Source organism: Syngnathus acus, chromosome 14, assembly GCF_901709675.1.
Source record: "Syngnathus acus chromosome 14, fSynAcu1.2, whole genome shotgun sequence".
In the NCBI taxonomy this organism is placed as follows: domain Eukaryota; kingdom Metazoa; phylum Chordata; class Actinopteri; order Syngnathiformes; family Syngnathidae; genus Syngnathus; species Syngnathus acus.
The window spans coordinates 4,321,028-4,347,058 of NC_051099.1; the positions used below are offsets into that span (position 1 = coordinate 4,321,028).

The 26,031-nt window shown below is 37.9% G+C and overlaps 1 protein-coding gene across 1 annotated transcript in view; it reads left to right on the forward strand.

Annotated features, from left to right (window-relative positions):
* Positions 1 to 5,913: 5,913 nt before the first annotated feature.
* The window catches only part of flrt1a (fibronectin leucine rich transmembrane protein 1a), a 35,621-nt gene continuing 15,503 nt past the window's right edge, over positions 5,914 to 26,031 (forward strand). The window contains exon 1 of the mRNA XM_037270528.1: positions 5,914 to 6,416. The gene's annotated coding sequence lies outside the window, so the exon portion shown is untranslated. The remainder of the gene's footprint in view (positions 6,417 to 26,031) is intronic.

Below are 26,031 nucleotides of genomic sequence, written 5' to 3' on the forward strand. Positions count from 1 at the left end.
AGGAGCGAAAGAAACTCTCCACTTCTGCACAAGCAATATGTGCAGATTTTATCTCTCTACACTGCCTCTATAATATTACCCAGCCGTATGTCGTGAGACCGAGTACGTCAGTTCAGCGATGTGGAAAATCACACCCTTAATTGGAATCACCGAAAAGGACTCTTTGATTAATATGTCTTCAATGGTGGAAAACGAAGCTTGATAATACTTTGAAGAACTCAAACTCTCAAACTCTATATATATATATATATATATATATAAATTTTTTTGATATATGTATATATAATAAAAAAAGGCAGGGTGCTGTCTGTTTATATATATATATATATATATATATATATATATATATATATATATATATATAAATTTTTTTGATGTGCGTATCTATAAAAAATATATAATAATAAAAAATATATATATATACATATGTGCGTGTATATAAAAAAGTACGTCAGTTCAGCGATGTGGAAAATCACACCCTTAATTGGAATCACCGAAAAGGACTCTTTGATTAATATGTCTTCAATGGTGGAAAATGAAGCTTGATAATACTTTGAATAAGTCAAACTCTCAAACTCTTATATGTATATATAATAAAAAAAGGCAGGGTGCTGTCTGTTTATATATATATAAAAAATTTATATATATATATATATATATATATATATATAAAATTTTTTGATGTACGTATCTATAAAAAATATATAATAATAAAAAATATATATATACACATATACATATGTGCGTGTATATAATAAATATATATGTATATATATATATATATATATATATATATATAATAAAATTAATTAGATGAGATAACACAACGCAGTGCGGTAGGATTGCAATTCAAGGGCCTGTTACTGCATCCTGTGTGTGTGACACTTCCATTCCTCTTTTTTTTTTTTCCCCTCGTAGCACCATTCAAAGACATCACATTAACAAATAGAATGAAACGACCCACAAGGACAAACAAAATGTGCTGAGCATAACTTATTGGCAATAGCGGGCCATTCCGGTTGAATTTGACAGCTGCTGTGGCTGTAGTTGAGTGATCCCACTCTGCTCAATGTAGTGTGAATGAATCAGATGAATGTTATCACGCTGTAATGGACCACTACCCATTGTGGTTGGGTTAAACGCTTTGTTGATTCCATGAATAGGCAACGGGGATAGAAGTTGAAAATGACAATTGGAACTCCTCACTCAACAGTCACCGCCATGATGCTTTGACAACTTTTTATTATCCTGCACAAATTAAACCAATGTGTGTCTTCATATGTGATGAATGTCTTTGTACATTGTTGGTAAATTAAAGTAATCTCTACTATAACTAATTAGTACTATTTGGTTATATGCAATGATGCTTATATTGAGGACAGGCTGGAAAGGAATGACTGAAATGTACTTCAAAATATTTCAAATAAATGAGGTCATACACAAGTTAAATTATTTCATACACAAGTTGGTGAGAAATTTCTCCGAATTCATCCAAACAGTTTTTCACTCAATATAACCAAAAAAAAAAGTAAAGCCTATTGTACAATAATTATGCTCCAATTGTTTTTGGGAAATCATACTGGAATTAATTATTAATATTTTTCCTGGATTTCAAGACTAATAATTGCATCTAAAATACGCTCGGCTTCTTAATTATTCATGCTCAATTCAACTTTCGACCTCTCTGCCCAGCGGCGACTCAGCATAACATTTAATATTGTTATTTGATACCGTCTTATAAGTGACCCGGATGGGCAAAGCATTTGAGTTCAAAAAGGCAATGACGCCGCGCTGGGGTGAATAAAAATCAGCTGCAGTTTGTCTTGTTCGATTTTTTTTTTATTTTTTATTTTTATTTTTTTTCCCCAACCGCGTGAAGGTTATTTTATGCCATCTCGTTCAAGCAGCAAGAATCATTTTGTCTAGATAAAAAAAATATGCTCATCCAAAAAGTATTTTGTATATTTATTGCATTTTAACACCAGGTAAGATTTTTTATCTTCCTGATGCATTTTAGATGTACTGATTGTGTTGTCGATCGCAAATGAATCACAACATTCCCACAAACTACACACAATAATTGGCCCCAGCAACCGGGATGATGCAATAGCTGGATTTTGTTACCATGACAACAGGGGTAGAACTACTCCTTCTCAACCAGCTCGGATTCTGAAGAGAAAAGTGAGCCCACTTAGATATGTGAATGTATTTTCACTTATAGAAGCAGCACTTCATGACCAGCTGCTGAATTGCACGTGCCGATCCGTCAATGTGTTGCATTTTATTTAATCCAACAAACTATAAGATGAATCCTCACTAGATGATATCAGCCTCAACAAATGCAACTAATTATTTGTGATGCGCAGTGTCCTTGTATTGCGACTGCTCGACATGATGTCATCTCAACAAATCCTGTTGACCTAGAGCCTTAATGAACAATTAACGTCAACGCAGCTATCTGTGCCACGGTCTCCGTCACAAAGCTAATTGTGGCAATGTTATTAGCAGTGAATGGCCTTTTGCAGTAATGCAAATTGCTAATATATATATAATAATTTATAATTTATTCGTAATTTATATCATATTTCTTTCTCAGATAGATTTAAATGAATGAATGAATGAATAATAAATCGTAAATAAATAAATAAATAAATTCTACACTTACAAATAACCTTTACATTCTTTCAATAATGCCGCTCAAACACTCTTTTTTTTTTTTTTAAGGCTTCTAGCAAACAGCCTAAGCACCTGAAGGTTATGACGTTCCAGGAGAAGTTAAACCTCATGGTCATGAACAAAGTAGAAACATTTATGTTGCTGTATCCCGCCATTATGGCATGAACGAGGATACCTTATGGTACATAAAGAAGAATGAGGAAGATCGTAGAAGCTCTCTTTTATGACAGTGCTAAGATGGTTACGATTGTGCAAAATCAGCACGTTGCAAGAATGGAGTCTAAGGGGAAGGCGAATAAACTGTGTACTGTATTGTGGTTCATTAATTGCTTTGAAAATTGCCAAACAAAACCGGCTACAACAAACTCCAAATAATTAATACTATTATTATTTTAAAAATGTATATTGTGATATGCTCGCTGACAGAATAGCAATGATGTAATGACATGACTGGAAAATTATGGGTTACCTCTTTCGAAATGGTCGATTAGATCTGGTGAGATTCTAATTCCGCTCAGTCGCGTCGTCTGGGGAATGCACTGATATGATGTGATTTATTAACCTGGGAAACCATCTTCAATCATTTCCTTTGACGTGCATTTTGACAAGTCGAATCTCTCTCTGATGCTAATGAGCAATATCTAATTTCTTATTCTTCACCATTATTTCATTTATTTTCATCTTTTGATGAATTTATTGTGAGGTTTGTGGCTTTGACTCTTGGATATCCTTGTATTCATTTTTTCTTTTTAGTTTTATCCTTGATGATAAGAAATAAGAATTGATATTTGGGTTACAACCAGCCAACATTTACTGGTTGGAAATCATTTCATAAGCTCAAGCTGACTTTTTTTTTTTTTTTATTGTTGTTTTGAATTGGATGGGAACTTGTCTTTTTCAAGTATCAATAGTGTACTCTCATGCTGTTTCCGAGCAGGAAGCTCAGCGGGTTATTTTTCTTGGCTATCTTGACATAAGAATTTTAACCGGCTCATTAAGGTATTGTGACAAACCTTGTGGTTTCTAAAATGTCAATAAGGATTGTAGTGGTTGTGAATTGGCTCGATGGAGGTTATTGATGCCAGGTTTTCTCCCAATGCGCATGGGTTTTAGAGGGCTTTAAAGTTTGGGTTTGAGCTAAAACATTCTTCAAGCGATGAATGAAAGTGTAAATTAGCTGACAGTAATGACAAATTGTCTTTTCTTGGCTTGATTCCGCAGGCATGGTTGAACGTCTTTGTTATAAATGTCATTGTAAGACATCAGCTTTGGCAAAGACCTTGAGTAGGAGCAACAAAGCTATTGTGTGAAGCTTGAATGTGCTGCCATTTCATTTTTTGTTTTTTTTAGCATACGTTTGAAAACGGATGTTTGATACCATTTTTTTCAGCCTGATACCAATATAAAAGTATTAAAATCTTGAGTTATCGCTGATACCGATACCAAGCACCGATACCACGAGTACATTAGATACATAAAATTTGGTGTCACCGCTTATATTTTATTTTTGGTTAATTATTACATTCATTCCACGTATACATGTGAGGGGAAAACCGTAATGAAATAATAAGTGATACCTATTTATTTTCACTTATTTTCATTTATTTATTTTCCAAGATGCCTGTCATTGTTGTTAATTGCCATATAGTAACAAATTGTCATTTTGCCAATTAAGTATCTGTCATCAGATATACTCAACTGGAAAAAAAATTGTTTGATTAATCGTCGCTGTGAAAATTGCACATATCAGCGAGACAGACGACCAACTCACATTGACATTGCCACAAACGTTCGAAAGTCAGACCAATGAACCACTCCACCATCAGTTTGAACTCTCCTCTGTAAATAACATCCATACGCTCCACCTCTCGCTCTCACTATCTACTTCTCCCATTTTCCCAACAGGGGCACGAGCTATAAATTAAAACGGGGAATTACTGCTAACAGTTGGAATAAATTAAGGCACTTTTGCGTCTGTAAACACTGTAACACTGTCTGACTGCATAATTATACTCTTACTCCCACTGAGACTGCATGGAGGGATGGGAGATAAGGAGGCAAAAGTGGCAAAGACGGAAAATGGTGACAGTGGGGGAGAGAATAATAAACGAAATGTCACATGGGCGGTCAGATATTACACTAGCTTCTTTTCCGGGTCCGGCATGCTGAGCTCTCCTCCAGATTAGTGGGAGGGGGGGGGGAAAGGTGACTTTGAAAATCATCCCCCTTTTGTTCCTACCATACCGCAAATGACATGCTCTCATTGTCAGACACAGGCTTCAAAGTAGACCCCCAAAAATGTATATCAAATAACACTCAGGTGGCCACTTAGAGGTCTAACTACACTTTGCTGATGATAAATTATATTTATCACCACAATGGCTCATGGACTGACATCCGATCGATTTGCAAACGGATCAAGGAAAGGAGTTTAGGACATCTGCCAACACAACAAAAACAAAGCATTAGTGTTCTTTATAAGGCAAAAACGATAAAACCATCTGGCGCTAAGCAATTGCTGTTTGGTATGCTAGTTTTTTTGAAATTGCTCTTTCAGTCTACCAGTAGTGACGATTGTGCAGCATCCAACTTTATTTTTGTGTCAAGCTCCATCTCCCAGCGACTCACTTCGACGTGGCTAATGTTATCGTCGACGTTACGCTGTCACACTTTAACATCCCGTTGCGATGCTCTCTCTCATACACAGAGGTATAAACTTGACAGATGCACCACAAGCACAAGAGTAGCTCCATTTTCATTTTTCAGACTTGCTGAATCATTGATAGCATCTGCTGATGTTCTGCATTGTGCTTTGAGGAGCATTCTGATCATGGCTAATAATTGTAGATGAGATTTTTGCACAATAGAGCAAAACGAGATCACATGAGTTTAAAAAAAAAAAAGAAGGGGTGCCAACATATACAAGGCGATTCCGAACACGCTTTCAAGATGACAGGTCTTGCTTTTATCATGCCAGGCGTCAAATCGAAGCATCCAGTGGGGATGGTACTGCACACCCTGCCTGATTCCTCCTTCAGTGGTCCACATCACTCTTGAGACCGAATCAGATGTGCAGCCAATTTAGGAAAATGTGCAATGATAAAACAAAAGTTCAACTGCTAAACATAATGCAGCTTTTTTTTTTTTGCAGTCAATGCAAATCCCGTAGAGGGATTCTGCTTCATTCACAAAATAGCATAGAAAAGAGAGAAAAAGGAAGAGAGAGAGAGAGGAGAGAGAGAGAGAGCTGTGCTTCTTTCACCGTTAATCCTCTCCATCCTTTACGCTTCAGTCCGCCTCTTCCTCAGAGGGAAATAAAGCACGTTTCTGCGTCTCTTGGGTTTTATCCCCACCTCGCCGCTGTGACAATAGATCTTTTTTTGCAATCCTTCCGAAGGGCGCGCATGAGCGAGCGCGGTTGGCTCCGGCGACTAATTGCCATAATAAGTTGGACGGCGCACGTTTTTACGAGTATGTAGGCAGTCCAGTGCCGCATCGAGAAGATACAGGGGCGGAGGGGGAGCATCGCTGCCACACATGAGAAGCTGGCAGCTCACGCGGACCAGCCAGTCACCGATTCACCGGAGAATTTTTAATCGAGCCGGCGATAACATATGGGAATATAGCGAGCTGAGCTTGCGGTCACACCTGGCTCGGGAGCACCGCGAGGGACCCGTGCAGCGAGCGTCTTTGCAGAAAGGCAGAAAGAGAGCGACAGCATCCTCGCCTCCATTCCTCCGGTAGGCGATAGTTGATTGACGTGTGTTCACTGCCAATATTGTGTTCGTCACCCAAATCGGTCTAATTTACACCTCCTTTTGTGCATTACGAGAAGACAGCAATGCACTATTTGGAATCTTTTGTGTTCTCGGTAGCGCTCTCGTGAAACAATCGACTCTTTTTTTTTTTTTTTTTTTTTTTTTTTTTTTTCTTTCTTGCTAGTGCCAGGCCACTTGATTGAAAATGCAGGTTTAGCTGGCGGGTGATCCAAATAGGCCTATTCTTATTTATAATCAAGATGCAATGCAGTGATTAATGAAAATATAAGTCAAATGTGACGGGTAATGGAAAGTTAGATGCAAAAAAAATAATAATTGCTAACCTGTCATTGGTATATAAATTCTAGTACAGTTAGTCACATGAGTTCTGGTTCACGCATCTCCTTTGAAGCCACGCCCCCAACACCAGGTACCCATTTGATTACTGTGATAGACGTGAGCAGAAATACTGCATAAATCAGCCCTGCAGCAGCGCCCCTGCTCACTCTCACCATTAACTTGTCATTAAGATGGTAAAACTGTCCGGTTTTATGACACTGACAGATGAAATCAACAAAGATTGTCAATCAGAGCAACAGGGAGGGGCTTTGTGCTTGCTGAAGCTGCAAAAAAATGCAACCAATAGGAAAAGTCAGCATCTGAATTCATCTTTGTTTCAAGCGATGCATAAGATGGTAGATGGAATGATTTTCGGCACAAATATGCAATGATTCATTCAGATTAAACCAACAAATTATGACTCGCATCAAAAACGAAAAGGCCTATATCGTGATTGACTTGTTAAATGAGCACTTCTGATTCAAAGAAGGAAAAAAGACAGGAATAAAGATTAGCGTGTGACTAAACGACCAGTAGATTGAAGCAAGCTTGCTGCAATAACTTGACTTGGCGAACGTGTGTTTGACAAACAGATGGCGTCTCCAAAGGCGACCATCTTGTGAAAGTTGGATAAGATTTTCCCGGATGGCCAACCCTTGGACGTTGTGGCAGTCACGGAGAGCAGCCTTGAATCTTAAAAAAAAAATTCAAATCCTCAATTGCACCTCGGCTGCCATACTGCAGAGTGCTGCTGAATTGATTTGCATGCCTTATTCATACATCAATAGATATGCAAGCAATTGAAATTTGCAATTGTATGAGGAGCTCAAGACACAAAGCTTGCCTGGTCATTAGTCAGTCTCGTCTTTCCATCTCATTACTAAAACAACTCTCAGTAGAGCGGAAAAAAAAAATCTCTGCTAAGGTTGAATTGTTAACATAATGGAAAAAAACAAAACATTGCTTTTGTGTTAGTCTGTATGCAGTGGCAGGCTTGCTTCCTAGTTTATGTGAATGATGAAAGACAATGGGTACAATATCGATTTCAATTCCATTGCGACTTTGAATTCTTTCACACCTTCCAGAGACACTCCATGGTTTTATAAACTTACCAAGCTTTTGTTTTAATCAAACTTTTGTTCATGAGGTTTTATACTGTACATCAGGGGTGACAAACTCATTTTTTTCACGGGCCGCGTTGTAGTCATAGCTTCTTTCGGAGGGCCATTATGACAAATAAATGTATGAGCACCTCATATTATATACAATAAAAGCTACAAAACAAACTGACAAATAACTCGTTTTCAAATCAGACGAGTAAAAACTGGTCAAATATTTAAAAAAAAATGAAGACAATTTGCAATTCTAGTAATGACACGAATTTGATGCACAATTTGTCTTCGCGGGCCACATAAAATGATGTGGCGGGCCGTATCTGGCCCCGGGCCTTGAGTTTGACACCTGTGCTGTACATAGAAAACAATTAAGCCTTACGTTCATGAATAACCTGCATGTTTACTTCCTGTTGGAGATTACAGACAAGAACTGAGTTTGAAATCATTCCTGCTCATTGTAAATGGGTATAAAAGTAACAGTCCAAGTGCAAAAACTCTCAAGTTATTGACACCTGACTGATGTCGAGATTGTTTTACCCGCGCTCTATTTCCGACAAGTTGTTTGACATAGTTGTACACAACAAAAAAGAAAATAGCGTGTTATAGGTTTCACAGGAACAAGATAGCACCGGCGTGTTTGATACATTCGACACATTTAGCAAGTGTCAGTCTTGCCTCAAAGCAACCTTACGGTATCAGACAGAAGTGATGCAGTTTGAGTCTCTACCCAACTGCAAACTGTCTGCCCTCTGTCAGCGTTGCTTAATCTCACTGGGAATATTATTCAACTTCCTTCCTTTAAAGCTATAACAGCAGAGGCTTTTTTTTATTAGAACAACTTAACTGCGCTTTGTTGCCAGGGAAAATAAATAGGGATATGAAATCATAACAATTCATAGATATCAATCTTTATTTTTGGATTTTAGAAAATTATGAATGGCATGTTTGGAATATTTGAATCTAAAATGGAGTTAATAAGAGATGGTAGGCTCACTGGCGGAGCGAGGATTGTTTTTTTGTTTCCTTGGGGGTCACGGAGAGGCTAAGCATATATTAGCTCAAAAATATGCTGTTTGTAATTTACGAATTACTATGTTTGTCCAGATAGTAGTAATAGTAATAATAATAATAATAGATCGGTTTTATATAGAGCATTTCGTGTGCTCAACAGTATGTAGACATTTGAACCAGTTAACTGCCATTCATGTCTCATTTTATCATCCACACATTTCCGGACCTTCCCAAAAAAGTATTCGCAATGTGTGGTTAAATGTTTCTCTCATTTTCAGTTGATATGCAAACCTCATACGCAGCACCTTAATAGCTGAGATCTGATTCCTGGAAAATATTTGTTGTCATGAGGCTTTTGCATGAGGACATTTTGCAGGCGCGGAAAGCTTTCTTCTTCTTTGCTTTAAAGTCGTAAGGGAGAGGAGGATGGGAAGAGAGAGGAAAAGAGGTTGATGTTGGTACCCTTGCTACAGGCGTCTGTGCTGAGCTTCCATACTAGTAGACCTTGGTGACAAATTCATCTTCTGCACATTTGCAGGCTAAACAGCTTATTGAACTACGGGTTCAGCGAGACCTCCAGCCAAAAAAGCACCATTTCTTTTCCCAAAAAGCTCCATTCGTCCTTCCTGATGATAAATCCGCTATTGCTTGATTTCTATGGGAGCCAAGGCGTCACATCCCATCCGCTTCCACATATGACGTTCCGTGGCGCTATTAGTATATTTCATCGCAGAAGACTTGGCAATCCTGCCTTTCATAGATTTATTCAGACATATATTGTAAACCTGCTGCCATCCTGTGCAGCAGACGTGAGTTTTATGACTGCTATTTATTTGGCAGATTGGGAGTGGCTCTATCAGCAAACCGAGATCCTTCCTGGGCAAATGAATAAAAAGGATGAAAACAGGCTTCTAATTGACATGTTTAGTTTGCTGATAATAAGTCAGCATCAACTATTCATGAAATGTTATGTAAATAAATATATTAAACTAGTGTCAGACCTGCACATAGCCCAATCACATTAAATAAAAAATATATGCATCCTCAACGTTGATTGACGCCGTCAGGGAGGTATTCATTGTATAACAACAAAAAATAATAACCAAATAAAAAATAAAAACATGTCCTTTGACCTTCATTAAATACTATCTATCAAAAATGAATTATTTCGTGGGCTAAATTGCTTCCAAGGGAGTCAGGACGCTGGCTGTAATTTTTGTCCTAATAGGCAAGTTGATTCAAAAACAGACGTGATGGATATTCAGACACAGTTAACATGATTATTGAAGGACAGCAAAATAATTAAATTTTCTAGTGCTTAATTAACAGCATAGGATTACTCTTTTGACTGCAAAGTTGATAACATGCTGCTATTAGCTAGCAGGCTAGCTATTATGTTTTGCTAAATTTGCTAAACCTGAGAGAACTGAGTTCCCCACAAACCCAGTGGTTGAGGTTTTGGTTAGCCTACTGCTTAATTTCCAACTTTATATACAGTAAAAGCTACAAAACAAACTGACAAATAACTCGTTTTCAAATCAGACGAGTAAAAACTGGTCAAATATTTAAAAAAAAAAGATATTAAAAGTGAAGACAATTTGCAATTCTAGAAATGACACAAATTTGATGCACAATTTGTCTTCGCGGGCCACATAAAATGATGTGGCGGGCCGTATCTGGCCCCCGGGCCTTGAGTTTGACACATGTGATGTACCCTAATAAAGTGGCTGTTGGCAAGTCCTTAGCATATAAATTCCTCGCTGAAGAACATGTGAAACGCTAAATTGTGACCTGGTTTGACAAATTCACTGCTCACGTAAGTGAAAGACAAGAGCTGCTCAGTCACTGAGGTTAATGTCGAACATGAACATCCGCACAAATTACCAGCAGCAGAATCTTTTTTTTTTTTTCTCTAAATTGCAACTACACAGTTCCCATCTGCAGACTAAAATTTCCACTGTGCCTCAGTGAACTCAGTGCAAAGCAGCACGCCTCATAACATTTTGTCCAACAGAAATGCAGACTCATCCATGCACACGTTTGACAAAAATGGTTAAGGATTACTGAGGTTGATCATACCCACGGTTCTATGAGGTGTTATACATAAACCCTTTTGAGCATGTGATCGGATCGATTTCAATGTTGAACCTCACAAACAAAGATGAACAATTCAGGGGGGTGTTAAAAAAAAAAAAAAAAAAAAGCAAACATCAGCTACCTTCCCTCCCCTGGCCTGTTTCACTCTTGCAGTGTGTGCACGTTCTTCCCTGAGCACATCAGCTGCAATGCTGATATAACCACTTACTCTGTTTTTACCCTTAAACATGGCCTCTTACAGATTATTCAATTGTCTATATATGGAATGTGTGTATAAAAAAGAACAAAAAAAAAGAATACTTATTTGAGGTAACTTTTGGCTGGCAATGACACAAGAAAGAATATAATGAAATAACTTTTCAATGTCCATTTTTTGAATACATAGACTTTATCAAGAATTTTTTCGGAGTACCCATAAGGCTTGATGAAAACAAGGTTTTAAGTATAGTATTTTTCTTTTTTTAATTCTCGCAAACGTACTGTATCTACATCCCTACTAAAGCCTGTAATTATTGGTAATCAGTTTCAATGAAAGAGCCTGATTATTATTATTTCCACACACTAGATTGAATGATCATTTTCATTTTTTCATTCGTCTTTCCTTGTAGGAAAAGATGTTGAGTAGATGAGGGGGGAAAATAAATGTATCATTTTCAACGCGGTAGCTCAACCAAATCAAGTTTGGTGCTAGCTTAATTCTTAAACACACTTAAATACACATAGCTGTAATAAATTTGGTAATATTAGTGACATTTTCATCAGCTTTTATTTGTTTCCACAAAGAGATTGTTTCATAACCAAAATGATGAATCCCAACATATTTTTTCCTGCTCTCTTTTCCATAACTGACGTAATGAGCCACGACACGTGCTGGCCTAATTAGCGCTAAAGAAAGGATTCATCGTAAGTTTGTTATCATGCTAGCTAAAATTTGCTATTTGGGACGGTGGGGGTGTGTATTATTGCACAGAGGGGAAAGTCTGCCCTAATTAGTTGGATGAATACTATAATGTTAATAAGCAGTAGGTGAACCTGTTGTCCTCTGTAAACAAAGCATGAAACGAATAATTCTGTGGTTACTATCACGGTGAACTGATTTCAATTCATGCATTTGAATAACTGCGCTATGACCCGCATATTTAGTGATCCCATTTTCTATTAATGTGAGAAATGATTCTATTTACTCATTCTCCTCTTTTACATTCAGCATTGTACCCCCGCCACCCCCTTTAGAAGTCAACCTATCTTCTAGCTGCCATGTTTTTTTTTTGTTATCGTCAAAGACGAAATGAGAAAGCATGAGAGCGAGAGGACGCCCCGGGGCTTGTGTCCTCGCATCTTCACCGCGCTCTTCATCTTCCAGCCCTCCCCTTCTTCTTTATCTTCCATCTATGTGAGTGACAGCTGGCAGCCAGTAGGGTACAATGGCCATGCCAACCCAAGTGCACATTTTTGCCAAGTGACTTGAGAGAATGCACACTTGAGTGTGACTGCCTCATGCGTGCTGGAGCTGAGAGTCACCCCGCATACTTTAGCTTTAACACGTGAGCACCCTGTTTTTCATATACTACGTACCGTATTTTCCGCACTATAAGGTGCACCTAAAAACCTCAAATTTTCTCAAAAGCCAACAGTGCGCCTTATAATCCGGTGCGCCTTATATATGGACCAATATGGATTCCTGGATGAGAACTAACTTATTAAAGTAAGTGTGTTGTGTGATATTAACATTTGAGCAACATTGAGTTATTGATATATTGTTATTGTTTTCACTATTTCAAGTGTTGCTATATTGTGATTGCATTAACGTTTGAGCAACGTTGAGTTATTTATTCTATGCGCCTTATAATCCGGTGCGCCTTATATATGGACAAAGTTTTACAATGGGCCATTCATTGAAGGTGCGCTTTATAATCCAGTGCGCCTTATAGTGCAGAAAATACGGTACTTGATTATATTAAAGCATTGCAAGGTTTGTTCAGAGTAAAAGCAGGAAATGAATCTAATGTTATGAGGGCAAAGGAGTGTAAAATCAACCTTTGAAGTGGGAAGGCAAGTCACAGATACCGATACCAAGATGCGATACCTTTAGTTCTCAATGATAAAATAGCCACAAAATGGTGGCCAATACTGGTATTGGCAGCCACGACTAGTACCGATACCTGAAAATGAGGCAGGCCCATACCTAATTATAACCGTTTGCACAAAATAATGTGATGCAATATAAAATCAGACTGTTCAAAATTATTAACATGCATAATTTTGGGAAACAACCATTCTTATTTTTATAGTTTCTGGTAATAGTGGTGTGTAATTTGACTGACATGCAGCTAAATTTGGTAACCACAATATTAGAAACAGCTCTCAGTTTTACAATGCCGACAGTTCGCAATTTGTTTTATTTTTGGCTATAATTTTTCTGTTAATTTTTATAATCTCCACTGCACTAAATCTCAGTTCAGGCAATTTGCAAGGCCGAATTTTTCATTTTGGATTTATTGTCCAAGTTGTCATAATATTGTGGCGTCTAGTCATGATTTCATAAAGTTGTTCTTCATTGCATTTTGCAAGATAGCACAAGTACTTCTGTACTGTTATGACTGCTTTCTTGCTCACGTTGTCCTTTTCTGTTCTCCTCTATTAAAGACTTATGCTTCAGGGTTTATAGCACACAGTAAAAAGCGGGCTCTTGTAATGATCCTGCAATATGCAAACAGCACCTTCTATTATACAAACAGTCTTTGCCCCCCCCCAACCCCCATGCAAAAACTCTCAAGCAAGATATCACACGGCAGATGCCAAGATGAGTCTTGAATAAGTGCAAATCAAACTGGCGAATAGTGTTACCATGATTACGCTTTCATAATTCTCACTTTCTCCAAGCGCTCCCCAGGAGTATAAAGCCTTTTCTTCCCATTCTGTCACCCTACATTGGAAGTGATTTGGGTCAGGATCTGCAATTGATGTTGACGGCACGCAACCAGTGGAAATCCGAAATCTTATTAGTGTTATGTGGGAAAGGCAAGATTGAAGAATTTCACAACAATTTACAGAAGCGAAGAGGTCAGTGATTGCAACGAAAATGGACACCGGATTAAAAGGAACACGAGGGAATGACATGCACACACTCGATATCCAAGTGTAATCTAGGATTACTCCAGTGCAAGAGAAGGGCATGTCCACTCAAAGGCACAAATAGAAAAGAAGGACACAACACATGGAGGATAAAGCATGATGGAAAAAAAAAAACTGATGTAAATTGCTTTTCTTCAATGGTACACGCGGACAATGCAGCAAGAATAATCTCCTAGCGCCTTGCCGCAAATATTTCCATCTACAGAAATCTGATACATGAATGTTGATCTTCTACTGATAAGTGATCGTTATCAATGCAAAATATTGTGTTATCACCATGGCAAATAAGACACTGCAGAAGATGACTTCAATAGCCTTTGCTGGTAAACTGCGGAAATATTCGATGATGCCTGCAGAGACCGGCAATAACTGGAGATACAAGACACTTAAAGAGACGCCATTATTACTTCCTTATCGCAGAGTGGCAACAATGAACCCATTAACTCATTGTCAGAGACCTGATCGGCAAAAATGTAATAACCGGCTTTCATTTGTTTTTAAAGCAGAAGTAGTCAGAGTGTGAATATTTTCTGCTTTTCTTTGTCTTGGGAGACAGTAAAAGGCTTTTTAAATGATGGTTGGACAAGTCTGGCGTCTTTTGTGGCTTATCCATTTTTCCCAATTTGCTGACAATCCAGAGCAGAGCAAAAAAGTGGCTTTGTAATTTATGGAGTTCAGTGTGTTGTCTTTACTCCGGGTGTTGTTTTGACAGAGGCTGAATTTATCGATGACCTGTGGTGTTCATCTAATGAGAAACCTCACAATAGCCCTGAACTCTACTTGAAGCAGCAAAAAAAAAAAGCTTTTTCTAGCTGATGGGCTCAGTAATGGTGAATGTTGTTGCCATAGTTGCGCTGACGACAGTCCCGAAGAAGCGTTCCAAGCATAATAATGTTTCGTAAAAGGTTAGTGCACTAGTTTGTTGCTGTAAAGGTCTTGCGGAGCAAAGCTAATGATGATGGAGATGTTGTTACAAGGAGAGCGGGCAGCAACGGTGCTCCAACTTGACTTGTGTGCTCTAATTTAAGCAAATCATTCGGGCTTGGAGATTTGTTTGGTGTGATACTTTAGTCATCATTTATTATTACAGCATTGGACCCTAACTGTAACTCAGACATTAAAAGTGCAGGAAGTGACATCATGATGCTCTCGAATAGGAATGGGAAACTTTAATAATGGAGGGGTCCACAATTTTTTATGCAAACCACAAGCTCTTAATATATTCCGTTTTTTGATAATACAGATGTATAAAAGATTCACTATTCGAACCGAGCAATTAAATGTTTGAAGCAAACAACCAAATAAATATAATATTTTCCCCAGTGCAAAGACAATCCTTGCATAAAATGTTCAAAGGTTGCTTAAGAGCAAACCGATATTAAGTGATAAGAACTCATTTTGTTCATTTTATTTCCACCAAAAAGTTAAAAGTTGTATAAAAGTTACCGTTCAAGGGTGGCACAAAATGACATGTCTGCCATCTATTGGTAATTGGTTGTATTACAATTCAAAATGATAAATTTGCAGTTTGGCACCGACAGATTCAAATTTGTTTTCAATTTTCTCGTTTTTGATGGAAAATTGAATTCAATGTTTTTTTTTTTTTTTAGCAGTTCCCTGCTTGTTGCCCATTCCTGCCTTACAACAAAACACCGAATTGTTCATTTTAGTGTCCTCGCCTGGTAAAGCTATTCACTTTGGTGCACTGGGCTCCAAAGAATTGCTGATGCTCATTCTGAAGAATCTGACTTGAGGCGAAAAACAACACGGCAGGGCCAGCGTGAACGTCCAAGCTCAGACCTCAAAGTGTCAGGATGAAAGAGAGCATCAACATGGCTGATGATTTTAAGAGGCTGATGAAATCTGAAATCAAGCATGACAAAAATATTTAGTAGTTCATATAATCTCACAATATGTTTGCACTCGTGGTTGTGTTTATATGACATCAGATTTTCTTTTGCGTACATCAATTCGCCCTAAATTTACAAATAGAAATTCCAACTTTGAGGAGCGTTGGAACTTTCTGGGTCGGAGACTAAAGGCATATCTTGAAACAAGCTGGGGGGGAAGAAAACGAAATGTGCTCAACCTTACCGATTGATTCCCCTAAGCGCTTTTTTTATTTTTTCTGCGAGTGTCTCACGTTAGATTCTTTTGCACATTGAGATCAAGCAGAATCAGTCACAACAGAACATGTCCTTGATTTATTCACCTTTTACACAGAATCTATTCATGCAAGATATTTCTGTTACCATGTGCCCTTTCACACCTCAATGGAAAATTAGATAGGACACCTCTTATGAAGTTCAGTATACCAGTGAGTCGATTTTTGCACCGGAAAAGAAATCCATTAAAAGAAACATCTCCGGGATTAAATGGATTGAGTTTAAAAATGAAATCCAACTGACCTGTACAACTAAATAGATTTTTTTTCACAAAGTGCTACGCTTACCACACTTTGAGAATCGCTGCAGTTTTCAATCCCCGTCAGAGCGTGACATCTTTCAACACAGCAGAGCAGGAGAAATGAGTCCGAGGTGATAAACACCGGTGTCTCGCTCGCCTCTGTTTACCACCCAAGCCTGCAAAATTGCCGGCCTGCCCTTGTCCTCCCATTCTGATGTCATTCATGCAGCAACACAGGAATAAGATTGGAAAATGGGCAATTTAAAATTCTTTAATAAAACCCATTGAGATTTTTTGTTCGTTTTGTTCAATTCTCTGCAAAAAAAAAATTCCAAAACAAAATAAACCCACTTCAGCACGTAGCAATGCTAAAGTGGCTTCACCCTCCAGTCATTTACGTCACACTTAGATTCCAGTGGTCACTGGGATTGCTTTTTACGAGCCCACCGATCAATCTGTCGCGTAATTCAATCGGTCAATCAATCATGTTTAAAATGAATAATTCACAGAGACCAGAGAAAGCTCAGTGAAGTGAGGTGCTGAACTTACAACTCGAATCCAATAAGCTCTGAATCAAATGCATGAAATTTTACATTTGTGCATCACTATGCTACCGTTGAGCAATATGATAGAGGTTACAGAAAATGGTTTTATGTAGCCAACTTGTAGCCTGCAATGGGCAAATATAAATACCTGAGAGGCTGATTCTTCTTCTTCTTCTTCTTCTTATTATTATTATTATTATTATTATTATACATTTTATTTCGAGCTTAAAAACAGGAAAAGATATCAGTAAAATATAAAAGGAAAAAAAGAAAACAGGACAATAACAGAATGTCCCAAGCAAGTCGTAAATAACTTAAACAACAACAATTAGGACAGCTCGAAATTATCGTCACTCATAACCACTAAAAGTAAAGATTAAAGTAAATTTATAGAAAATTAAGAGCCAGAACGTCTTTGGCATGTTAAGATGCTGAATGTGTCATTTGGAACGCCAAGCGTGAGATTTCTTGGACCAAAATCAAAAGCAATAGTTTTTATTTTCAGATTAGGCCGGCATTAAACTGCATAAAGCAGAGAAGCTCGGCAGGAGGTCGGACAATAGATTTTCGAAGTGTTTGTATATAGCGTGTACATCCTTTTGTTGTTATACAGCCAGTCTCATTCTAACTCTGAAGCTGTAGCAGGAAGAAACCGGAACAAATAGATGAGCTTGGAAGAGGCTCTCAATGTGCTTCATCCAACTTTTGGATGTCAGTGTAGCGGAACTCGCAGTTCTTTCATTTCCCCGACTTGTAATCGCAGATGAGTACTATGAGAAAAAAGATTGAGTTAAGAGCAAGAAAATCACTTTATTATTTAAACCATGATAAAATAGTGAACAGAAATAATGATTGTGATTGAGCAAATGTGTCAAAGGATAATTTTCAAAATAAAAGCACTCAAGGGGCTTGGCACTATTCTGCATCGTCGGGAAAACTACTCAACGGGAAGACTAATGACGTAGGGGGAAAAAAAAGGATTAATTTTGCTTGATGCATAAAAAAAGGGCTCTTGAACAATCAGTAAAGGTCGTGTGTTCAAATGAGTCCACATTGACTTTGTCATGTCACGGTGGAAGATGAAGTGATTCACCCATCATGCCTTCTTGTTTCATAATCATTACATTTCCTAAATGTAATCTAATCAGATATACAGTCAGAGTGAATGTGCGTAACAAAGGTGGCAACTCAATATTAGATGAATGGAGATATGTCAGCTCTTGCTCAATATCAGTCAGCATTTTACGCAATTCTACAATATGGGATAGGAGTCATTTAATTTTGACACATCTACATTGCTTTGAATATTTTTTGTACCGTATTTTCCAGACTATAAGGCGCACCGGACTATAAGGCGCACCGTTAATGCATCATGTCAGATTTTTAATCCGAATCAAATCATTCTCCATTTTATCTTTTTTATTTCAACTTCAACAAATTACTTTATAATCACAAAATAATGATCATTCTCCATTTTATCTTTTTTATTTCAATTTCAGACGCAACAAATTACTTTATAATCACAAAATAATGATCCATAGTCGTTTTGATTCATGATTCATAGTCTTCAGCGGGCCACTTATGATTTCATGACACAATGCTTCGGGCCAGTTTAAATTTAGGAATTTGGTCCATATATAAGGCGCACTGGACTATAAGGCGCACTGTCGGCTTTTGAGAAAATGTTAGGTTTTTAGGTGCGCCTTATAGTCTGGAAAATACGGTAGATATATATTCCCCCCAAAAAAAGGAGCAACGCACCCTCGCTTAGTTTAAAACCCAAAGCTGCGTCACGACTCAAACCAGGATCATAGCAAGCCGTAAGAGCCTGTTGCAGCACCCACACTAGATCACATTACAGCGACACATCTTGCAGTGTGGATGCCCTGTCAGGGAGCTGTAACCAGCAGCCCAGATGGACGGACGGGCTCACCGCCGCTCCTCGTGTCCTCCCCCACCAAGACACCAACACCTCCTCCCTCCCTCGCCCTCTTGTGCAGCACTCTCCCTCTTTGTCTCTTTCAGACTTTCGCTTAGTGAAATGAAGCGATGCTCATTCGCACTGAAAATGTCTCCAGAGGCTTGACGCTGTTTAATATACACATGTCAGTTGTGAAATATGGATGTTACGATGAGTTGTATAATTAATGAGCTTTTTAGAAAATTGCAGTAAATACTATTGTCAGATTTATTTTTTGGGTGACATAACAAGAGTTTCTGGCCCCCATTTGAAAAATTATTCTTTTTTTTTTTTTTTTTCTATTGTGGGTCAATCATAATTAGGCACATGGCCATGGCAGATTTCCAGTGCACAAACAAAAGGAAATAAACCCCGGTGACGGTGAGCTTTGTTTTTGCTTGTGAGGGAGAAGCTGGGAACTGCATAAAGGATGCAAGCAGATAAAGGAATCTAATCTCACTTACACTGGCAAAATCTGCAAGATGGCTAATGGAGTATTGCACAATGGTCAATGAAGTAGAGGGACTGCAGTGGGCGTTTGGTACGACGCGCCGTTTGTCATACATACTACATCAGTGGTAAAGATATTCCTGCAGCAAATGTACAGACTAAATATTTTTACAGGTATCATAATCCTTTTAAGGGCCATTTTAATTTATTATAGCCACTGAAAAATATACATTACAATTTGACAGAAGGCTGTCAGTGCTGGAGATGAAATGAATTGTTGTTAGCTAGTATGCTTGCTTACAGAAATTGCAGTGAAAAGAAATAAATTCAACTTGATTTTTTTATTTTTTACAATTTAAAAGACTTGTTTTATATAGTTTTTAGATTTATTCAAATTTGGCAGCGAACTTGATTTTTTTATAACAATTTAAAAGACTTGTTTTATATAGTTTTTAGATTTATTTAAATTTGGCAGGGCTGTGTGGAATTTACAAGACATTTTTATTTTCACTTTACAGTCATGATTTTATGTGGCAGTAGTGAGCCACTCACCTGAATTTAGTGAACGTGAGTATGAAATATTGTCAGTCTCCATATGTGCCCTGTTATTAACCAGTGCCCACTTTTGGGGCTTTATTCCGTCTTTCTTCCAATCCAAAATCAGCTGGGATCGACTCCAGCTGCCTGCAGGCCCGAACAGGATAATCAATTTTGAAAAATGCATGGATGGATGTTAATTAATTTTCATCTACTTTGGTATTCTTGCCAATGTACATGCTGCTAATTGTAGACGCTGCTAGTTGCTACAGAGTGGTTGAACAAACACAAGGCTGTAAACAGTTCAACCTTCATGAAGGTCTTTGCTCTACTGAGTGCCATTCTAGTTTACTGAAAGTTTTACAAGCTATAAGGATGCTTGTGAAAAAAAAAATACAGAACTGCAATGATCCCTTTTGGATGGTCACCTTGTTCACGTTTGATTTTTGCTGGGTTCATAAAATTGGACTCAGGGGACTGTGGATAATCTGAGGGCATCTGAGGATTTTTTTTTCTCCCCCCCCCCACCGGAAAGTAATGTTTCCCCTTGCTGTCTTTGTTTCTCCTGCTCTCCATTTGTCAAGTCCCACTCGATGTTTCATGCTCTTTCCTTATTACCACTTGCACTGACTGTAAGGGCAGCCCTTGGGATATGTCAGCATGCAGATCCATTAAATTATTAGACCTCGTTTATTATTAACTCTGTTGCATACGGAACTGCCTGTGAGCTTTTAATATTCATGCAGGATGACTGTTCCCAACAGATGCTAACAGGACCAAGTGGGATCAGATTAATGCAGTCGAGTGAAGAACACGACGAGCAAAGCACATATTTTGACAGCTAGCTTTTTTAATAATTAGTGTTACAGGTCAGCATACACACAGTTTAGTGACGTGTTGGGAATGTATACATGGTAATCAATTTTTGGTATGGTCAGAAATTAGTCAGGTGAGTAGATGAGTGGATTTAAGGGTGAGTGATTAGTAAAGCATGACCACACACACAAAAAAAAAAAAGAAATATATCGAGGAAGAATGCTGAACATGAAAGAACATGTTTTGTTCAGAAGAAGCCAAAAAAATGGCCACAAAGTGCTAATATAATCTGTCGTGTTCTTGTGCGGCTGTAAATTTGTCATCAAACGAGGCGTCCGGTGAGTCATCCGTAAGATTAGTCTCTTTTTTTTCCACAGTTGCTCTGTGCCTCTTTGCTTAATTTCCTCTTTCTTTGTCCCCTGCATGTTGACCTTGTCCCTTTTTCCACCTCGCTCCATTGTCCACATTGCATGCGATGTAAAGCAGTGAGGTGTCCAGCACGTAAATTGCCTGTTTATTTCCAGTCATTGCATCAATTACGCCTATGCAAAATTATGACGTGTGTGTTTGTGGAACACAGAAATAATTAAGAGATCTTAGGCATACACACACACCAGGAGCAGTAAAGCACTGTTTCATTTCATACTGTACCGTATTTTCCGGACTATAAGTCGCACCGGACTATAAGGCGCACCTTCAATGAAGGTCCCATTTTAAAACGTTGTTCTTATATATGGCGCACCGGACTATAAGGCGCACCATTAATGCATCATGTCAGATTTTTAATCTAAATCAAAATCATTCTCCATTTTATCTTTTTTATTTCAACTTCAGATGCAACAAATTACTTTATAATCACAAAATAATGATCCATAGTCTTTTTGATTCATGATTCCTAGTCTTCAGCGGGCCACTTATGATTGATTTTATGACACAGTGCTTCGGGCCAGTTTAAATTTAGGAATTTGGTCCATATTTAAGGCGCACCGGACTATAAGGCGCACTGTCGGCTTTTGAGAAAATTTTAGGTTTTTAGGTGCGCCTTATAGTCCGGAAAATACGGTACTTGATATGGAGGTTGATGGAGATCAACATGACAATTTCGTCTTTGAGGAATAGAGGCGTGTCCATGACAGTCTGCGATGATTAGTGGAGCTTTGTGGGCAGAATTTGTCAAACACAGACAGCCAAGGAAGGCCATGAGTGCAACTCTTCAATTTGTCTCATAGCAATTCAACCTCAGTGGATGCAATATGCACATTTGCAACATGTTGGGGAATTGAATCCTTGGAGAGGTGAACGTGTCTTAGATAAAGAACCTAACAGTTCGTACAGTAATAGTACTACTATTTTTCTTATTTCAAATATTCTTTAATAAAAATAATAATAAAAGCTTGATTTAAGAAAATTAGTCCAACCAAAAATACAGTTTGCATATTTTTTTAAGAAATAAAACAATGATTACTTTCTACACATTGATGAGCATATTAGATTTGTGCACATAAAATGTCAAAAGTAAATCTATGCATTAGAAGAACTACTTTTAATCAGCCGCTGAAAAGCCAATCAAAGTAGCCTAGCTCATTACTGTCAAGAGCAGAGGGCATGAAAAACACGGATGACAGATTTAGTGGCCTCTATCCCCTCTGGGACGCATGCACAGTTTTATGGTAAGGGAAACAATTTATCACAAGGCAATGCATCTGTGCTTAGCTTTTAATTAATGTTCCAAGATGAAGTCTTTTAATAAGCCCAGCTTTGGCCTGTCTGTTTTGTTTGTTTCTCATCCCAAAACTCCACTTTTCACAAATTGCATCCTAATCCTTAAAGCAACAGCAAGTATGGAATAGTTTGGTTATGTCAGCATGGTGCCTCGTGGTTCTGAGGTTTGGTATTTGAATTTTTTTTTTTTCTGGGCGGATTGTCGGCTTCCTCCCACGTTCCAAAAACATATTAATGAAGAAGCAGCATTAATTGGCAATATATAGAATTTGCTGTTTTCACACCCACAATGGCGCAAACCTCCCTTTTGTAAATATACCTGGCTTGTGGTCATATGCAAAATCACCAAAATCTGCTTGTAGAAGATTTGGACTGCAAAATAAAAAAAAAAAAACCCTTAACCCTAACTTTAAAATCCTTCAAAAAAAAAAAAAAGATCTTGAATTTTTCAAAAGTTCGAAAGTTACATTCTTACATGGTGTTGCTTCAGTTTCATTTGTCTTTTTACTCATTTGTTTTCCCCACAGCTTCTCTATTAACTCTCCACTCTATATTCCTTTCATGTTTACATTAGTTTCACTGGCCAGCTCCTGAGGCTCAGTCCCTGCCAATATTTGTTTGGGTGAAAGCTGCACCCTATTTCCTGTATTTTATCATCTCCCTTGTACCAGCTCATTTATTGCCCTCGTTATCTGTATATATTTCTTCCTCTTTGGCCCTCTCCTCCCGTCTTGTCCGCCCTGAATGAACAACATTGAGGATTCAAATAAAAAGATGTAGTGGACAAAGAGCCGATAGCCAGTCGCTGAAAAACAGCAAATTGGACAGTCGTGAATGTGAAAGGACCACATTATAGGAAAACCAAATTCCCAATGATCGATCTTGAAGAAAATTAAAAAGCAGCCGTAAAGAGTCGAATTAGCATTAGACACGTCTTAGTATCTCTTAATTAAGCATGTAAAAGCTTTTTGAGTAGGACAGATACACGTCTCGGTCAGAACAGAGAATGTTCTTTCACTTGTCATTGAGACGGAAAAAAAAAGTCAAAGAATAAGAAGGCCAATGACAAAGAAATGTCCAAACTAACGACTGCTCATATGAATATTCACCATAATGTGTCATCTTTGACATTCGCAGACAAGGCTGTGCCCTGCCACCTCCGTCACTGAATAGACATTATGTGGTGCCGCATTAAAAGTCTGATCACATCACTGACTCTCTGTGCGTGAGAGGAGTGTGCGAGTGTGTGTGTGTGTGTGTGTGTGTGTGTGTCAAATCATCTCAGCATCGCTTTCTGCACATCTATCACTGTAAAATCACAGTGAGCTACAAACCACTTACAGCAGGCGTGAACGTTTGAATCTTTTATGAGGATGTGCTGTAATAACAGACCTGTGCAACAAAATCCTCCGTTTAGACAGCAGGCCATTTAGGAAATACAGATTAGACTGGATCTTGAACATGGAATTCAACAATATTTGATTTCATAACATTGGCATCCAACATGGCTGTAGATCATTAATAGAGCCACAAAGATAGAAATGACAAGTTTGAGTGGTGTCAGGGAAAAAAAACAGCAACTCCAAAGAAAGATTTTTGAGTGCCATCAAATCCTGTTTTCAACCGACCTTAGCTAGTGTTTTTCTCAATGTGCTCCAACCTGCTGACATTTTCCTCTTCAAGGTTGCAGTTACGATTTTTGGTATTTTTGTCACATTCTCAGTGACTCTTTAAGCTGAGTTGTTTTATCGATTGAATATTAACAATAAGAAACTTTTTTTTTTAAATTATTTAGCAAAACACGAGAAATTTGTTTTTAGTCTTTTAGCAACAACCACAAAAGATATACACAGTATCTAATCTTTGTATTGTACGGAATTTTAGAGAACTAAACTTCATAATAGACACAAGCTAAACAGAACACTTAACATAAAACACATTATAGTGTGGTGTAACAAATATTTTTAGAATTTATTCTATCGATTATTCCATCGATTAATCGGATGCAATTTTATCTGCATTAAAGTGTATTGATTTTTTTTCCTGGATTATTTTGGTTTCACGTGGTATTATAATAATCAATAACCTAACAGGCATTGTCTAAATACCCTACAGATATCTTGGAAATAATTTCACATCAATGTTACCTACCTAATGACTATTTGAAGTAGGTTTCGAAGGAGTTTGGCCAGTAATGTGTTTGCTTCCATTTCCTAGAAATGCTCTCGTACATAATTTACAAGCAATAAGTGGTTCGCAGCATGAAATAATGCTGCCTTTAAAACTGAGCCTCATGAGGGACAATTCTAAAGACACCTAAATCGACAAAGACTGTTATTGCCAATTTAGACTCAAATGGTCCTGACAAGCTCATATCAGAAATACTTTGACCTCTGTGGCTAGTCATTGAGAAGAAATAAATGGTGTAAGTAAGCTGTACCAGGAAAACTACAGATGTGCCCATCATTCCATTAATAGGGGAAAAAAAAATGCAAATAAATTCCAAAATCCCAGAAATGCATGTTAATACAAAATTTCCAATGTGTACCCAGCCTGTCACCCAAAGTCAGCTGGGATAGTTTCCATTTACTACGCTTAAGATGACCCTAATAAAAATGGATGGTTTCGGAACTCTGTATTAAATGTAAAATACAAATTGCGAGCCAGGTGGGATCCAGGTGGGTAGGTGTTAAACACCACCACCATCTGTTGCCCCTTTTTTTACTCTGCCCTTCATGCAGAGTTGCCACTTAGGACTAATAATTACAAGTCCAAGGCTACGTAATAAATGCTAGCGTAGACGACAACACGAGGATGCTTGGCTATTAAAGCACCAAACATCTCCGATATTACAGTAAATAGTTAGCCATGCATCCTTGATGCCGTGTGGCGGCATCTTCCATAGCCAGGAGGATACACCTCATGCTGTCCTTACTCACAACCCTCCTTTGACACCATTTTTAAACATGCAGACAGAGCGGTTCCTTCGAGACTTTATAAGTAATTACTATTCTTACAGCGGAACAAGACGTCACCTGAGATTTCACCATTGTTCAAATAAAATGGCTAAGGATATTTTTGTCTCTGTGAAAAGCATTGGGCAGCTACTATCTTTGTTCTTTTTAATCAGCAGGAAAAAAAAACACCCTGTAGTCGGAAATTGTTACAGCTCAGAATGGTTTATGCTAGTGTTTCTCAAAGTTTAACGAAAATTAAACGCGTAAAAAAAATCAAAACACAATTTACAGTCAATGTCTGTTAAACAGTATCTGAAAATTGACTAAAAAGGAAACCACTGTGATGTCAATATTTAGCGCACCATATTAAGTAACGGTTAGCCTCCACGTTTGGCTCCTTCTAATTCAGTTTAAATTACAATCATCTTCCACCATCATGGGAAAAAAGTGGCCACACCCACATACTGTACATGCCAGACACACACATGAATGGACAACAAGATCATG